This window comes from Buteo buteo, chromosome 3 (assembly GCF_964188355.1).
Source record: "Buteo buteo chromosome 3, bButBut1.hap1.1, whole genome shotgun sequence".
NCBI lineage: Eukaryota > Metazoa > Chordata > Aves > Accipitriformes > Accipitridae > Buteo > Buteo buteo.
This window is the reverse complement of record NC_134173.1, coordinates 25,159,633-25,178,171: the sequence shown is the minus strand read 5'-3', so window position 1 is coordinate 25,178,171 and position 18,539 is coordinate 25,159,633.

Here is an 18,539-nt window from a genome sequence, read left to right as displayed (position 1 = left end):
AGCCTACCAAGGGGAGGTGAACACCAGCAATATCTTTCAGGGCTCTCTCCTTCCCTGTAGGAGAAATAGCCAGACGTTTGCCTTTTCGGAATCAGGCTCTGCCGAAAACGAGCACCATGAGATATGACATCTCTGGGAAATCACAGATCCCCAGTGCTGTTGTGCCTGTGAATAGCCTGCCAAGGAAAGGTAAAGGTCAGCAACATCTTTCGGGGCTGTCCCCCTCCTTGTAGGAGGAAAACCCAGACGTTTGCCTTTTCGGAAACAGGCTCTGCCGAGAACGAGCACCATGAGATATGACATCTCTGGGAAAGCACAGATCCCCAGTGCTGTTGTGCCTGTGAATAGCGTTCCTAGGGAGGATGAAGACCAGCAACAGCTTTCAGGGCTGGCACATTCCTTGTAGGAGAAGGAGCCGGACGTTTCCCTTTTCTGAAACAGGCTCTGCCGAGAACGAGCACCCTGAGATATGACATCTCTGGGAAAGCACAGATCCCCAGTGCTGTTGTGCCTGTGAGTAGCCTACCAAGGAGAGGTGAACACCAGCAATATCTTTCAGGGCTCTCTCCTTCCCTGTAGGAGAAATAGCCAGAAGTTTGCCTTTTCGGAAACAGGCTCTGCCGAGAACGAGCACCATGAGATATGACATCTCTGGGAAAGCACAGATCCCCAGTGCTGTTGTGCCTGTGAATAGCGTTCCTAGGGAGGATGAAGACCAGCAACAGCTTTCAGGGCTGGCACATTCCTTGTAGGAGAAGGAGCCGGACGTTTCCCTTTTCTGAAACAGGCTCTGCCGAGAACGAGCACCATGACATATGACATCTCTGGGAAAGCACAAATCCCCAGTGCTGTAGTGCCTGTGAATAGGCTGCCAAGGGAGGATGAAGACCAGCCACAGCTTTCAGGGCTGCCTCATTCCTTGTGGGAGAAGGAGCTGGACGTTTGCCTTTTGGGAATCAGGCTCTGCCGAGAACGAGCACCATGAGATATGACATCTCTGGGAAAGCACAGATCCCCAGTGCTGTTGTGCCTGTGAATAGCGTTCCTAGGGAGGATGAAGACCAGCAACAGCTTTCAGGGCTGCCTCATTCCTTGTGGGAGAAGGAGCTGGACGTTTGCCTTTTGGGAATCAGGCTCTGCCGAGAACGAGCACCATGAGATATGACATCTCTGGGAAAGCACAGATCCCCAGTGCTGTTGTGCCTGTGAATAGCGTTCCTAGGGAGGATGAAGACCAGCAACAGCTTTCAGGGCTGGCACATTCCTTGTAGGAGAAGGAGCCGGACGTTTCCCTTTTCTGAAACAGGCTCTGCCGAGAACGAGCACCATGAGATATGACATCTCTGGGAAAGCACAAATCCCCAGTGCTGTAGTGCCTGTGAATAGGCTGCCAAGGGAGGATGAAGACCAGCAACAGCTTTCAGGGCTGGCACATTCCTTGTGGGAGAAGGAGCTGGACGTTTGCCTTTTGGGAATCAGGCTCTGCCGAGAACGAGCACCATGAGATATGACATCTCTGGGAAAGCACAGATCCCCAGTGCTGTTGTGCCTTTGAATAGCGTTCCAAGGGAGGATGAAGACCAGCAACAGCTTTCAGGGCTGGCACATTCCTTGTAGGAGAAGGAGCCGGACGTTTCCCTTTTCTGAAACAGGCTCTGCCGAGAACGAGCACCATGAGATATGACATCTCTGGGAAAGCACAAATCCCCAGTGCTGTAGTGCCTGTGAATAGGCTGCCAAGGGAGGATGAAGACCAGCAACAGCTTTCAGGGCTGGCACATTCCTTGTGGGAGAAGGAGCTGGACGTTTGCCTTTTGGGAATCAGGCTCTGCCGAGAACGAGCACCATGAGATATGACATCTCTGGGAAAGCACAGATCCCCAGTGCTGTTGTGCCTGTGAATAGCGTTCCTAGGGAGGATGAAGACCAGCAACGGCTTTCAGGGCTGCCTCATTCCTTGTGGGAGAAGGAGCTGGACGTTTGCCTTTTGGGAATCAGGCTCTGCCGAGAACGAGCACCATGAGATATGACATCTCTGGGAAAGCACCGATCCCCAGTGCTGTTGTGCCTGTGAATAGCGTTCCTAGGGAGGATGAAGACCAGCAACAGCTTTCAGGGCTGGCACATTCCTTGTAGGAGAAGGAGCCGGACGTTTCCCTTTTCTGAAACAGGCTCTGCCGAGAACGAGCACCATGAGATATGACATCTCTGGGAAAGCACAAATCCCCAGTGCTGTTGTGCCTGTGAATAGCCTGCCAAGGAAACGTAAAGGTCAGCAACATCTTTCGGGGCTGTCCCCCTCCTTGTAGGAGGAATAGCCAGACGTTTGCCTTTTCAGAACCAGGCTCTGCCGAGAACGAGCACCATGAGATATGACATCTCTGGGAAAGCACAGATCCCCAGTGCTGTTGTGCCTGTGAATAGGCTGCCAAGGGAGGATGAAGACCAGCAACAGCTTTCAGGGCTGGCACATTCCTTGTGGGAGAAGGAGCTGGACGTTTGCCTTTTGGGAATCAGGCTCTGCCGAGAACGAGCACCATGAGATATGACATCTCTGGGAAAGCACAGATCCCCAGTGCTGTTGTGCCTGTGAATAGCCCGCCAAGGGGAGCTGAACACCAGCAATATCTTTCAGGGCTCTCTCCTTCCTTGTAGGAGGAATAGCCAGACGTTTGCCTTTTCGGAAACAGGCTCTGCCGAGAACGAGCACCATGAGACCTTCAACCTAGCATAAAGCCCAGATCCCCAGTGCTGTTGTGCCTGTGAATAGGCTGCCAAGGGAGGATGAAGACCAGCAACAGATTTCAGGGCTGGCACATTCCTTGTAGGAGGAAAAGCCGGACGTTTGCCTTTTCGGAATCAGGCTCTGCCGAGAACGAGCACCATGAGATATGACATCTCTGGGAAAGCACAGATCCCCAGTGCTGTTGTGCCTGTGAATAGCGTTCCTAGGGAGGATGAAGACCAGCAACAGCTTTGAGGGCTGGCACATTCCTTGTAGGAGAAGGAGCCGGACGTTTCCCTTTTCTGAAACAGGCTCTGCCGAGAACGAGCACCCTGAGATATGACATCTCTGGGAAAGCACCGATCCCCAGTGCTGTTGTGCCTGTGAGTAGCCTACCAAGGAGAGGTGAACACCAGCAATATCTTTCAGGGCTCTCTCCTTCCCTGTAGGAGAAATAGCCAGACGTTTGCCTTTTCGGAAACAGGCTCTGCCGAGAACGAGCACCATGAGATATGACATCTCTGGGAAAGCACAAATCCCCAGTGCTGTTGTGCCTGTGAATAGCCTGCCAAGGAAAGGTAAAGGTCAGCAACATCTTTCGGGGCTGTCCCCCTCCTTGTAGGAGGAATAGCCAGACGTTTGCCTTTTGGGAATCAGGCTCTGCCGAGAACGAGCACCATGAGATATGACATCTCTGGGAAAGCACAGATCCCCAGTGCTGTTGTGCCTGTGAATAGGCTGCCAAGGGAGGATGAAGACCAGCAACTGCTTTCAGGGATATCACCTTCCTTGTAGAAGAAATAGCCAGACGATTGCCTTTTCGGAATCAGGCTCTGCCGAGAACGAGCACCATGAGATATGACATCTCTGGGAAAGTACAGATCCCCAGTGCTGTTGTGCCTGTGAACAGGCTGACAAGGGAGGGTGAAGACCAGCAACTGCTTTCAGGGCTGGCACATTCCTTGTGGGAGAAGGAGCCGGACGTTTGCCTTTTTGGAAACAGACTCTGCCGAGAACGAGCACCCTGAGATATGACATCTCTGGGAAAGCACAGATCCCCAGTGCTGTTGTGCCTGTGAGTAGCCTACCAAGGAGAGGTGAACACCAGCAATATCTTTCAGGGCTCTCTCCTTCCCTGTAGGAGAAATAGCCAGACGTTTGCCTTTTCGGAAACAGGCTCTGCCGAGAACGAGCACCATGAGATATGACATCTCTGGGAAAGCACAGATCCCCAGTGCTGTTGTGCCTGTGAATAGCGTTCCTAGGGAGGATGAAGACCAGCAACAGCTTTCAGGGCTGGCACATTCCTTGTAGGAGAAGGAGCCGGACGTTTCCCTTTTCTGAAACAGGCTCTGCCGAGAACGAGCACCCTGAGATATGACATCTCTGGGAAAGCACAGATCCCCAGTGCTGTTGTGCCTGTGAGTAGCCTACCAAGGAGAGGTGAACACCAGCAATATCTTTCAGGGCTCTCTCCTTCCCTGTAGGAGAAATAGCCAGACGTTTGCCTTTTCGGAAACAGGCTCTGCCGAGAACGAGCACCCTGAGATATGACATCTCTGGGAAAGCACAGATCCCCAGTGCTGTTGTGCCTGTGAATAGCGTTCCTAGGGAGGATGAAGACCAGCAACAGCTTTCAGGGCTGGCACATTCCTTGTAGGAGAAGGAGCCGGACGTTTCCCTTTTCGGAAACAGGCTCTGCCGAGAACGAGCACCATGAGATATGACATCTCTGGGAAAGCACAAATCCCCAGTGCTGTAGTGCCTGTGAATAGCCTGCCAAGGGAGGATGAAGACCAGCCACAGCTTTCAGGGCTGGCACATTCCTTGTGGGAGAAGGAGCCGGACGTTTGCCTTTTGGGAATCAGGCTCTGCCGAGAACGAGCACCATGAGATATGACTTCTCTGGGAAAGCACAGATCCCCAGTGCTGTTGTGCCTGTGAATAGCGTTCCTAGGGAGGATGAAGACCAGCAACAGCTTTCAGGGCTGGCACATTCCTTGTAGGAGAAGGAACCGGACGTTTCCCTTTTCTGAAACAGGCTATGCCGAGAATGAACACCATGAGATATGACATCTCTGGGAAAGCACAAATCCCCAGTGCTGTAGTGCCTGTGAATAGCCTGCCAAGGAAAGGTAAAGGTCAGCAACATCTTTCGGGGCTGTCCCCCTCCTTGTAGGAGGAATAGCCAGACGTTTGCCTTTTCGGAATCAGGCTCTGCCGAGAACGAGCACCCTGAGATATGACATCTCTGGGAAAGTACAGATCCCCAGTGCTGTTGTGCCTGTGAACAGGCTGACAAGGGAGGGTGAAGACCAGCAACTGCTTTCAGGGATATCACCTTCCTTGTAGAAGGAATAGCCAGACGATTGCCTTTTCGGAAACAGGCTCTGCCGAGAATGAGCACCATGAGATATGACATCTCTGGGAAAGTACAGATCCCCAGTGCTGTTGTGCCTGTGAACAGGCTGACAAGGGAGGGTGAAGACCAGCAACTGCTTTCAGGGCTGGCACATTCCTTGTGGGAGAAGGAGCCGGACGTTTGCCTTTTCGGAAACAGACTCTGCCGAGAACGAGGACCCTGAGATATGACATCTCTGGGAAAGCACAGATCCCCAGTGCTGTTGTGCCTGTGAGTAGCCTACCAAGGAGAGGTGAACACCAGCAATATCTTTCAGGGCTCTCTCCTTCCCTGTAGGAGAAATAGCCAGACGTTTGCCTTTTCGGAAACAGGCTCTGCCGAGAACGAGCACCATGAGATATGACATCTCTGGGAAAGTACAGAGCCGCAGTGCTGTTGTGCCTGTGAACAGGCTGACAAGGGAGGGTGAAGACCAGCAACTGCTTTCAGGGCTGGCACATTCCTTGTGGGAGAAGGAGCTGGACGTTTGCCTTTTGGGAATCAGGCTCTGCCGAGTACGAGCACCATGAGATATGACATCTCTGGGAAAGCACAGATCCCCAGTGCTGTTGTGCCTGTGAATAGCGTTCCTAGGGAGGATGAAGACCAGCAACAGCTTTCAGGGCTGCCTCATTCCTTGTGGGAGAAGGAGCTGGACGTTTGCCTTTTGGGAATCAGGCTCTGCCGAGAACGAGCACCATGAGATATGACATCTCTGGGAAAGCACAGATCCCCAGTGCTGTTGTGCCTGTGAATAGCGTTCCTAGGGAGGATGAAGACCAGCAACAGCTTTCAGGGCTGGCACATTCCTTGTAGGAGAAGGAGCCGGACGTTTCCCTTTTCTGAAACAGGCTCTGCCGAGAACGAGCACCATGAGATATGACATCTCTGGGAAAGCACAAATCCCCAGTGCTGTAGTGCCTGTGAATAGCCTGCCAAGGACAGGTAAAGGTCAGCAACATCTTTCGGGGCTGTCCCCCTCCTTGTAGGAGGAATAGCCAGACGTTTACCTTTTCGGAAACAGGCTCTGCCGAGAACGAGCACCCTGAGATATGACATCTCTGGGAAAGCACAGATCCCCAGTGCTGTTGTGCCTGTGAATAGGCTGCCAAGGGAGGATGAAGACCAGCAACTGCTTTCAGGGCTATCACCTTCCTTGTAGAAGGAATAGCCAGGCGTTTGCCTTTTCGGAATCAGGCATTGCCGAGAACGAGCACCCTGAGATATGACATCTCTGGGAAAGCAAAGATCCCCAGTGCTTTTGTGCCTGTGAGTAGCCTACCAAGGGGAGGTGAACACCAGCAATATCTTTCAGGGCTCTCTCCTTCCTTGTAGGAGAAATAGCCAGACGTTTGCCTTTTCGGAATCAGGCTCTGCCGAAAACGAGCACCATGAGATATGACATCTCTGGGAAATCACAGATACCCAGTGATGTTGTGCCTGTGAATAGCCTGCCAAGGAAAGGTAAAGGTCAGCAACATCTTTCGGGGCTGTCCCCCTCCTTGTAGGAGGAAAAGCCAGACGTTTGCCTTTTCGGAAACAGGCTCTGCCGAGAACGAGCACCATGAGATATGACATCTCTGGGAAAGCCCAGATCCCCAGTGCTGTTGTGCCTGTGAATAGCGTTCCTAGGGAGGATGAAGACCAGCAACAGCTTTCAGGGCTGGCACATTCCTTGTAGGAGAAGGAGCCGGACGTTTCCCTTTTCTGAAACAGGCTCTGCCGAGAACGAGCACCCTGAGATATGACATCTCTGGGAAAGCACAGATCCCCAGTGCTGTTGTGCCTGTGAGTAGCCTACCAAGGAGAGGTGAACACCAGCAATATCTTTCAGGGCTCTCTCCTTCCCTGTAGGAGAAATAGCCAGACGTTTGCCTTTTCGGAAACAGGCTCTGCCGAGAACGAGCACCATGAGATATGACATCTCTGGGAAAGTACAGAGCCGCAGTGCTGTTGTGCCTGTGAACAGGCTGACAAGGGAGGGTGAAGACCAGCAACTGCTTTCAGGGCTGGCACATTCCTTGTGGGAGAAGGAGCTGGACGTTTGCCTTTTGGGAATCAGGCTCTGCCGAGTACGAGCACCATGAGATATGACATCTCTGGGAAAGCACAGATCCCCAGTGCTGTTGTGCCTGTGAATAGCGTTCCTAGGGAGGATGAAGACCAGCAACAGCTTTCAGGGCTGGCACATTCCTTGTAGGAGAAGGAGCCAGACGTTTCCCTTTTCTGAAACAGGCTCTGCCGAGAACGAGCACCATGAGATATGACATCTCTGGGAAAGCACAAATCCCCAGTGCTGTAGTGCCTGTGAATAGGCTGCCAAGGGAGGATGAAGACCAGCAACAGCTTTCAGGGCTGGCACATTCCTTGTGGGAGAAGGAGCTGGACGTTTGCCTTTTGGGAATCAGGCTCTGCCGAGAACGAGCACCCTGAGATATGACATCTCTGGGAAAGCACAGATCCCCAGTGCTGTTGTGCCTGTGAATAGCATTCCTAGGGAGGATGAAGACCAGCAACAGCTTTCAGGGCTGCCTCATTCCTTCTGGGAGAAGGAGCTGGACGTTTGCCTTTTGGGAATCAGGCTCTGCCGAGAAAGAGCACCATGAGATATGACATCTCTGGGAAAGCACAGATCCCCAGTGCTGTTGTGCCTGTGAATAGCGTTCCTAGGGAGGATGAAGACCAGCAACAGCTTTCAGGGCTGGCACATTCCTTGTAGGAGAAGGAGCCGGACGTTTCCCTTTTCTGAAACAGGCTCTGCCGAGAACGAGCACCATGAGATATGACATCTCTGGGAAAGCACAAATCCCCAGTGCTGTAGTGCCTGTGAATAGCCTGCCAAGGACAGGTAAAGGTCAGCAACATCTTTCGGGGCTGTCCCCCTCCTTGTAGGAGGAATAGCCAGACGTTTGCCTTTTCGGAAACAGGCTCTGCCGAGAACGAGCACCCTGAGATATGACATCTCTGGGAAAGCACAGATCCCCAGTGCTGTTGTGCCTGTGAATAGGCTGCCAAGGGAGGATGAAGACCAGCAACTGCTTTCAGGGCGATCACCTTCCTTGTAGAAGGAATAGCCAGGCGTTTGCCTTTTCGGAATCAGGCATTGCCGAGAACGAGCACCCTGAGATATGACATCTCTGGGAAAGCAAAGATCCCCAGTGCTTTTGTGCCTGTGAGTAGCCTACCAAGGGGAGGTGAACACCAGCAATATCTTTCAGGGCTCTCTCCTTCCCTGTAGGAGAAATAGCCAGACGTTTGCCTTTTCGGAATCAGGCTCTGCCGAAAACGAGCACCATGAGATATGACATCTCTGGGAAATCACAGATCCCCAGTGCTGTTGTGCCTGTGAATAGCCTGCCAAGGAAAGGTAAAGGTCAGCAACATCTTTCGGGGCTGTCCCCCTCCTTGTAGGAGGAAAACCCAGACGTTTGCCTTTTCGGAAACAGGCTCTGCCGAGAACGAGCACCATGAGATATGACATCTCTGGGAAAGCACAGATCCCCAGTGCTGTTGTGCCTGTGAATAGCGTTCCTAGGGAGGATGAAGACCAGCAACAGCTTTCAGGGCTGGCACATTCCTTGTAGGAGAAGGAGCCGGACGTTTCCCTTTTCTGAAACAGGCTCTGCCGAGAACGAGCACCCTGAGATATGACATCTCTGGGAAAGCACAGATCCCCAGTGCTGTTGTGCCTGTGAGTAGCCTACCAAGGAGAGGTGAACACCAGCAATATCTTTCAGGGCTCTCTCCTTCCCTGTAGGAGAAATAGCCAGAAGTTTGCCTTTTCGGAAACAGGCTCTGCCGAGAACGAGCACCATGAGATATGACATCTCTGGGAAAGCACAGATCCCCAGTGCTGTTGTGCCTGTGAATAGCGTTCCTAGGGAGGATGAAGACCAGCAACAGCTTTCAGGGCTGGCACATTCCTTGTAGGAGAAGGAGCCGGACGTTTCCCTTTTCTGAAACAGGCTCTGCCGAGAACGAGCACCATGACATATGACATCTCTGGGAAAGCACAAATCCCCAGTGCTGTAGTGCCTGTGAATAGGCTGCCAAGGGAGGATGAAGACCAGCCACAGCTTTCAGGGCTGCCTCATTCCTTGTGGGAGAAGGAGCTGGACGTTTGCCTTTTGGGAATCAGGCTCTGCCGAGAACGAGCACCATGAGATATGACATCTCTGGGAAAGCACAGATCCCCAGTGCTGTTGTGCCTGTGAATAGCGTTCCTAGGGAGGATGAAGACCAGCAACAGCTTTCAGGGCTGCCTCATTCCTTGTGGGAGAAGGAGCTGGACGTTTGCCTTTTGGGAATCAGGCTCTGCCGAGAACGAGCACCATGAGATATGACATCTCTGGGAAAGCACAGATCCCCAGTGCTGTTGTGCCTGTGAATAGCGTTCCTAGGGAGGATGAAGACCAGCAACAGCTTTCAGGGCTGGCACATTCCTTGTAGGAGAAGGAGCCGGACGTTTCCCTTTTCTGAAACAGGCTCTGCCGAGAACGAGCACCCTGAGATATGACATCTCTGGGAAAGCACAGATCCCCAGTGCTGTTGTGCCTGTGAGTAGCCTACCAAGGAGAGGTGAACACCAGCAATATCTTTCAGGGCTCTCTCCTTCCCTGTAGGAGAAATAGCCAGACGTTTGCCTTTTCGGAAACAGGCTCTGCCGAGAACGAGCACCCTGAGATATGACATCTCTGGGAAAGCACAGATCCCCAGTGCTGTTGTGCCTGTGAATAGCGTTCCTAGGGAGGATGAAGACCAGCAACAGCTTTCAGGGCTGGCACATTCCTTGTAGGAGAAGGAGCCGGACGTTTCCCTTTTCGGAAACAGGCTCTGCCGAGAACGAGCACCATGAGATATGACATCTCTGGGAAAGCACAAATCCCCAGTGCTGTAGTGCCTGTGAATAGCCTGCCAAGGGAGGATGAAGACCAGCCACAGCTTTCAGGGCTGGCACATTCCTTGTGGGAGAAGGAGCCGGACGTTTGCCTTTTGGGAATCAGGCTCTGCCGAGAACGAGCACCATGAGATATGACATCTCTGGGAAAGCACAGATCCCCAGTGCTGTTGTGCCTGTGAATAGCGTTCCTAGGGAGGATGAAGACCAGCAACAGCTTTCAGGGCTGGCACATTCCTTGTAGGAGAAGGAACCGGACGTTTCCCTTTTCTGAAACAGGCTATGCCGAGAATGAACACCATGAGATATGACATCTCTGGGAAAGCACAAATCCCCAGTGCTGTAGTGCCTGTGAATAGCCTGCCAAGGAAAGGTAAAGGTCAGCAACATCTTTCGGGGCTGTCCCCCTCCTTGTAGGAGGAATAGCCAGACGTTTGCCTTTTCGGAATCAGGCTCTGCCGAGAACGAGCACCCTGAGATATGACATCTCTGGGAAAGTACAGATCCCCAGTGCTGTTGTGCCTGTGAACAGGCTGACAAGGGAGGGTGAAGACCAGCAACTGCTTTCAGGGATATCACCTTCCTTGTAGAAGGAATAGCCAGACGATTGCCTTTTCGGAAACAGGCTCTGCCGAGAATGAGCACCATGAGATATGACATCTCTGGGAAAGTACAGATCCCCAGTGCTGTTGTGCCTGTGAACAGGCTGACAAGGGAGGGTGAAGACCAGCAACTGCTTTCAGGGCTGGCACATTCCTTGTGGGAGAAGGAGCCGGACGTTTGCCTTTTCGGAAACAGACTCTGCCGAGAACGAGGACCCTGAGATATGACATCTCTGGGAAAGCACAGATCCCCAGTGCTGTTGTGCCTGTGAGTAGCCTACCAAGGAGAGGTGAACACCAGCAATATCTTTCAGGGCTCTCTCCTTCCCTGTAGGAGAAATAGCCAGACGTTTGCCTTTTCGGAAACAGGCTCTGCCGAGAACGAGCACCATGAGATATGACATCTCTGGGAAAGTACAGAGCCGCAGTGCTGTTGTGCCTGTGAACAGGCTGACAAGGGAGGGTGAAGACCAGCAACTGCTTTCAGGGCTGGCACATTCCTTGTGGGAGAAGGAGCTGGACGTTTGCCTTTTGGGAATCAGGCTCTGCCGAGTACGAGCACCATGAGATATGACATCTCTGGGAAAGCACAGATCCCCAGTGCTGTTGTGCCTGTGAATAGCGTTCCTAGGGAGGATGAAGACCAGCAACAGCTTTCAGGGCTGCCTCATTCCTTGTGGGAGAAGGAGCTGGACGTTTGCCTTTTGGGAATCAGGCTCTGCCGAGAACGAGCACCATGAGATATGACATCTCTGGGAAAGCACAGATCCCCAGTGCTGTTGTGCCTGTGAATAGCGTTCCTAGGGAGGATGAAGACCAGCAACAGCTTTCAGGGCTGGCACATTCCTTGTAGGAGAAGGAGCCGGACGTTTCCCTTTTCTGAAACAGGCTCTGCCGAGAACGAGCACCATGAGATATGACATCTCTGGGAAAGCACAAATCCCCAGTGCTGTAGTGCCTGTGAATAGCCTGCCAAGGACAGGTAAAGGTCAGCAACATCTTTCGGGGCTGTCCCCCTCCTTGTAGGAGGAATAGCCAGACGTTTGCCTTTTCGGAAACAGGCTCTGCCGAGAACGAGCACCCTGAGATATGACATCTCTGGGAAAGCACAGATCCCCAGTGCTGTTGTGCCTGTGAATAGGCTGCCAAGGGAGGATGAAGACCAGCAACTGCTTTCAGGGCTATCACCTTCCTTGTAGAAGGAATAGCCAGGCGTTTGCCTTTTCGGAATCAGGCATTGCCGAGAACGAGCACCCTGAGATATGACATCTCTGGGAAAGCAAAGATCCCCAGTGCTTTTGTGCCTGTGAGTAGCCTACCAAGGGGAGGTGAACACCAGCAATATCTTTCAGGGCTCTCTCCTTCCTTGTAGGAGAAATAGCCAGACGTTTGCCTTTTCGGAATCAGGCTCTGCCGAAAACGAGCACCATGAGATATGACATCTCTGGGAAATCACAGATACCCAGTGATGTTGTGCCTGTGAATAGCCTGCCAAGGAAAGGTAAAGGTCAGCAACATCTTTCGGGGCTGTCCCCCTCCTTGTAGGAGGAAAAGCCAGACGTTTGCCTTTTCGGAAACAGGCTCTGCCGAGAACGAGCACCATGAGATATGACATCTCTGGGAAAGCCCAGATCCCCAGTGCTGTTGTGCCTGTGAATAGCGTTCCTAGGGAGGATGAAGACCAGCAACAGCTTTCAGGGCTGGCACATTCCTTGTAGGAGAAGGAGCCGGACGTTCCCTTTTCTGAAACAGGCTCTGCCGAGAACGAGCACCCTGAGATATGACATCTCTGGGAAAGCACAGATCCCCAGTGCTGTTGTGCCTGTGAGTAGCCTACCAAGGAGAGGTGAACACCAGCAATATCTTTCAGGGCTCTCTCCTTCCCTGTAGGAGAAATAGCCAGACGTTTGCCTTTTCGGAAACAGGCTCTGCCGAGAACGAGCACCATGAGATATGACATCTCTGGGAAAGTACAGAGCCGCAGTGCTGTTGTGCCTGTGAACAGGCTGACAAGGGAGGGTGAAGACCAGCAACTGCTTTCAGGGCTGGCACATTCCTTGTGGGAGAAGGAGCTGGACGTTTGCCTTTTGGGAATCAGGCTCTGCCGAGTACGAGCACCATGAGATATGACATCTCTGGGAAAGCACAGATCCCCAGTGCTGTTGTGCCTGTGAATAGCGTTCCTAGGGAGGATGAAGACCAGCAACAGCTTTCAGGGCTGGCACATTCCTTGTAGGAGAAGGAGCCAGACGTTTCCCTTTTCTGAAACAGGCTCTGCCGAGAACGAGCACCATGAGATATGACATCTCTGGGAAAGCACAAATCCCCAGTGCTGTAGTGCCTGTGAATAGGCTGCCAAGGGAGGATGAAGACCAGCAACAGCTTTCAGGGCTGGCACATTCCTTGTGGGAGAAGGAGCTGGACGTTTGCCTTTTGGGAATCAGGCTCTGCCGAGAACGAGCACCCTGAGATATGACATCTCTGGGAAAGCACAGATCCCCAGTGCTGTTGTGCCTGTGAATAGCATTCCTAGGGAGGATGAAGACCAGCAACAGCTTTCAGGGCTGCCTCATTCCTTCTGGGAGAAGGAGCTGGACGTTTGCCTTTTGGGAATCAGGCTCTGCCGAGAAAGAGCACCATGAGATATGACATCTCTGGGAAAGCACAGATCCCCAGTGCTGTTGTGCCTGTGAATAGCGTTCCTAGGGAGGATGAAGACCAGCAACAGCTTTCAGGGCTGGCACATTCCTTGTAGGAGAAGGAGCCGGACGTTTCCCTTTTCTGAAACAGGCTCTGCCGAGAACGAGCACCATGAGATATGACATCTCTGGGAAAGCACAAATCCCCAGTGCTGTAGTGCCTGTGAATAGCCTGCCAAGGACAGGTAAAGGTCAGCAACATCTTTCGGGGCTGTCCCCCTCCTTGTAGGAGGAATAGCCAGACGTTTGCCTTTTCGGAAACAGGCTCTGCCGAGAACGAGCACCCTGAGATATGACATCTCTGGGAAAGCACAGATCCCCAGTGCTGTTGTGCCTGTGAATAGGCTGCCAAGGGAGGATGAAGACCAGCAACTGCTTTCAGGGCGATCACCTTCCTTGTAGAAGGAATAGCCAGGCGTTTGCCTTTTCGGAATCAGGCATTGCCGAGAACGAGCACCCTGAGATATGACATCTCTGGGAAAGCAAAGATCCCCAGTGCTTTTGTGCCTGTGAGTAGCCTACCAAGGGGAGGTGAACACCAGCAATATCTTTCAGGGCTCTCTCCTTCCCTGTAGGAGAAATAGCCAGACGTTTGCCTTTTCGGAATCAGGCTCTGCCGAAAACGAGCACCATGAGATATGACATCTCTGGGAAATCACAGATCCCCAGTGCTGTTGTGCCTGTGAATAGCCTGCCAAGGAAAGGTAAAGGTCAGCAACATCTTTCGGGGCTGTCCCCCTCCTTGTAGGAGGAAAACCCAGACGTTTGCCTTTTCGGAAACAGGCTCTGCCGAGAACGAGCACCATGAGATATGACATCTCTGGGAAAGCACAGATCCCCAGTGCTGTTGTGCCTGTGAATAGCGTTCCTAGGGAGGATGAAGACCAGCAACAGCTTTCAGGGCTGGCACATTCCTTGTAGGAGAAGGAGCCGGACGTTTCCCTTTTCTGAAACAGGCTCTGCCGAGAACGAGCACCCTGAGATATGACATCTCTGGGAAAGCACAGATCCCCAGTGCTGTTGTGCCTGTGAGTAGCCTACCAAGGAGAGGTGAACACCAGCAATATCTTTCAGGGCTCTCTCCTTCCCTGTAGGAGAAATAGCCAGAAGTTTGCCTTTTCGGAAACAGGCTCTGCCGAGAACGAGCACCATGAGATATGACATCTCTGGGAAAGCACAGATCCCCAGTGCTGTTGTGCCTGTGAATAGCGTTCCTAGGGAGGATGAAGACCAGCAACAGCTTTCAGGGCTGGCACATTCCTTGTAGGAGAAGGAGCCGGACGTTTCCCTTTTCTGAAACAGGCTCTGCCGAGAACGAGCACCATGACATATGACATCTCTGGGAAAGCACAAATCCCCAGTGCTGTAGTGCCTGTGAATAGGCTGCCAAGGGAGGATGAAGACCAGCCACAGCTTTCAGGGCTGCCTCATTCCTTGTGGGAGAAGGAGCTGGACGTTTGCCTTTTGGGAATCAGGCTCTGCCGAGAACGAGCACCATGAGATATGACATCTCTGGGAAAGCACAGATCCCCAGTGCTGTTGTGCCTGTGAATAGCGTTCCTAGGGAGGATGAAGACCAGCAACAGCTTTCAGGGCTGCCTCATTCCTTGTGGGAGAAGGAGCTGGACGTTTGCCTTTTGGGAATCAGGCTCTGCCGAGAACGAGCACCATGAGATATGACATCTCTGGGAAAGCACAGATCCCCAGTGCTGTTGTGCCTGTGAATAGCGTTCCTAGGGAGGATGAAGACCAGCAACAGCTTTCAGGGCTGGCACATTCCTTGTAGGAGAAGGAGCCGGACGTTTCCCTTTTCTGAAACAGGCTCTGCCGAGAACGAGCACCATGAGATATGACATCTCTGGGAAAGCACAAATCCCCAGTGCTGTAGTGCCTGTGAATAGGCTGCCAAGGGAGGATGAAGACCAGCAACAGCTTTCAGGGCTGGCACATTCCTTGTGGGAGAAGGAGCTGGACGTTTGCCTTTTGGGAATCAGGCTCTGCCGAGAACGAGCACCATGAGATATGACATCTCTGGGAAAGCACAGATCCCCAGTGCTGTTGTGCCTTTGAATAGCGTTCCAAGGGAGGATGAAGACCAGCAACAGCTTTCAGGGCTGGCACATTCCTTGTAGGAGAAGGAGCCGGACGTTTCCCTTTTCTGAAACAGGCTCTGCCGAGAACGAGCACCATGAGATATGACATCTCTGGGAAAGCACAAATCCCCAGTGCTGTAGTGCCTGTGAATAGGCTGCCAAGGGAGGATGAAGACCAGCAACAGCTTTCAGGGCTGGCACATTCCTTGTGGGAGAAGGAGCTGGACGTTTGCCTTTTGGGAATCAGGCTCTGCCGAGAACGAGCACCATGAGATATGACATCTCTGGGAAAGCACAGATCCCCAGTGCTGTTGTGCCTGTGAATAGCGTTCCTAGGGAGGATGAAGACCAGCAACGGCTTTCAGGGCTGCCTCATTCCTTGTGGGAGAAGGAGCTGGACGTTTGCCTTTTGGGAATCAGGCTCTGCCGAGAACGAGCACCATGAGATATGACATCTCTGGGAAAGCACCGATCCCCAGTGCTGTTGTGCCTGTGAATAGCGTTCCTAGGGAGGATGAAGACCAGCAACAGCTTTCAGGGCTGGCACATTCCTTGTAGGAGAAGGAGCCGGACGTTTCCCTTTTCTGAAACAGGCTCTGCCGAGAACGAGCACCATGAGATATGACATCTCTGGGAAAGCACAAATCCCCAGTGCTGTTGTGCCTGTGAATAGCCTGCCAAGGAAACGTAAAGGTCAGCAACATCTTTCGGGGCTGTCCCCCTCCTTGTAGGAGGAATAGCCAGACGTTTGCCTTTTCAGAACCAGGCTCTGCCGAGAACGAGCACCATGAGATATGACATCTCTGGGAAAGCACAGATCCCCAGTGCTGTTGTGCCTGTGAATAGGCTGCCAAGGGAGGATGAAGACCAGCAACAGCTTTCAGGGCTGGCACATTCCTTGTGGGAGAAGGAGCTGGACGTTTGCCTTTTGGGAATCAGGCTCTGCCGAGAACGAGCACCATGAGATATGACATCTCTGGGAAAGCACAGATCCCCAGTGCTGTTGTGCCTGTGAATAGCCCGCCAAGGGGAGCTGAACACCAGCAATATCTTTCAGGGCTCTCTCCTTCCTTGTAGGAGGAATAGCCAGACGTTTGCCTTTTCGGAAACAGGCTCTGCCGAGAACGAGCACCATGAGACCTTCAACCTAGCATAAAGCCCAGATCCCCAGTGCTGTTGTGCCTGTGAATAGGCTGCCAAGGGAGGATGAAGACCAGCAACAGATTTCAGGGCTGGCACATTCCTTGTAGGAGGAAAAGCCGGACGTTTGCCTTTTCGGAATCAGGCTCTGCCGAGAACGAGCACCATGAGATATGACATCTCTGGGAAAGCACAGATCCCCAGTGCTGTTGTGCCTGTGAATAGCGTTCCTAGGGAGGATGAAGACCAGCAACAGCTTTGAGGGCTGGCACATTCCTTGTAGGAGAAGGAGCCGGACGTTTCCCTTTTCTGAAACAGGCTCTGCCGAGAACGAGCACCCTGAGATATGACATCTCTGGGAAAGCACCGATCCCCAGTGCTGTTGTGCCTGTGAGTAGCCTACCAAGGAGAGGTGAACACCAGCAATATCTTTCAGGGCTCTCTCCTTCCCTGTAGGAGAAATAGCCAGACGTTTGCCTTTTCGGAAACAGGCTCTGCCGAGAACGAGCACCATGAGATATGACATCTCTGGGAAAGCACAAATCCCCAGTGCTGTTGTGCCTGTGAATAGCCTGCCAAGGAAAGGTAAAGGTCAGCAACATCTTTCGGGGCTGTCCCCCTCCTTGTAGGAGGAATAGCCAGACGTTTGCCTTTTGGGAATCAGGCTCTGCCGAGAACGAGCACCATGAGATATGACATCTCTGGGAAAGCACAGATCCCCAGTGCTGTTGTGCCTGTGAATAGGCTGCCAAGGGAGGATGAAGACCAGCAACTGCTTTCAGGGATATCACCTTCCTTGTAGAAGAAATAGCCAGACGATTGCCTTTTCGGAATCAGGCTCTGCCGAGAACGAGCACCATGAGATATGACATCTCTGGGAAAGTACAGATCCCCAGTGCTGTTGTGCCTGTGAACAGGCTGACAAGGGAGGGTGAAGACCAGCAACTGCTTTCAGGGCTGGCACATTCCTTGTGGGAGAAGGAGCCGGACGTTTGCCTTTTTGGAAACAGACTCTGCCGAGAACGAGCACCCTGAGATATGACATCTCTGGGAAAGCACAGATCCCCAGTGCTGTTGTGCCTGTGAGTAGCCTACCAAGGAGAGGTGAACACCAGCAATATCTTTCAGGGCTCTCTCCTTCCCTGTAGGAGAAATAGCCAGACGTTTGCCTTTTCGGAAACAGGCTCTGCCGAGAACGAGCACCATGAGATATGACATCTCTGGGAAAGTACAGAGCCCCAGTGCTGTTGTGCCTGTGAACAGGCTGACAAGGGAGGGTGAAGACCAGCAACTGCTTTCAGGGCTGGCACATTCCTTGTGGGAGAAGGAGCTGGACGTTTGCCTTTTGGGAATCAGGCTCTGCCGAGAACGAGCACCATGAGATATGACATCTCTGGGAAAGCACAGATCCCCAGTGCTGTTGTGCCTGTGAATAGCGTTCCTAGGGAGGATGAAGACCAGCAACAGCTTTCAGGGCTGGCACATTCCTTGTAGGAGAAGGAGCCAGACGTTTCCCTTTTCTGAAACAGGCTCTGCCGAGAACGAGCACCATGAGATATGACATCTCTGGGAAAGCACAAATCCCCAGTGCTGTAGTGCCTGTGAATAGGCTGCCAAGGGAGGATGAAGACCAGCAACAGCTTTCAGGGCTGGCACATTCCTTGTGGGAGAAGGAGCTGGACGTTTGCCTTTTGGGAATCAGGCTCTGCCGAGAACGAGCACCATGAGATATGACATCTCTGGGAAAGCACAGATCCCCAGTGCTGTTGTGCCTGTGAATAGCGTTCCTAGGGAGGATGAAGACCAGCAACAGCTTTCAGGGCTGCCTCATTCCTTGTGGGAGAAGGAGCTGGACGTTTGCCTTTTGGGAATCAGGCTCTGCCGAGAACGAGCACCATGAGATATGACATCTCTGGGAAAGCACAGATCCCCAGTGCTGTTGTGCCTGTGAATAGCGTTCCTAGGGAGGATGAAGACGAGCA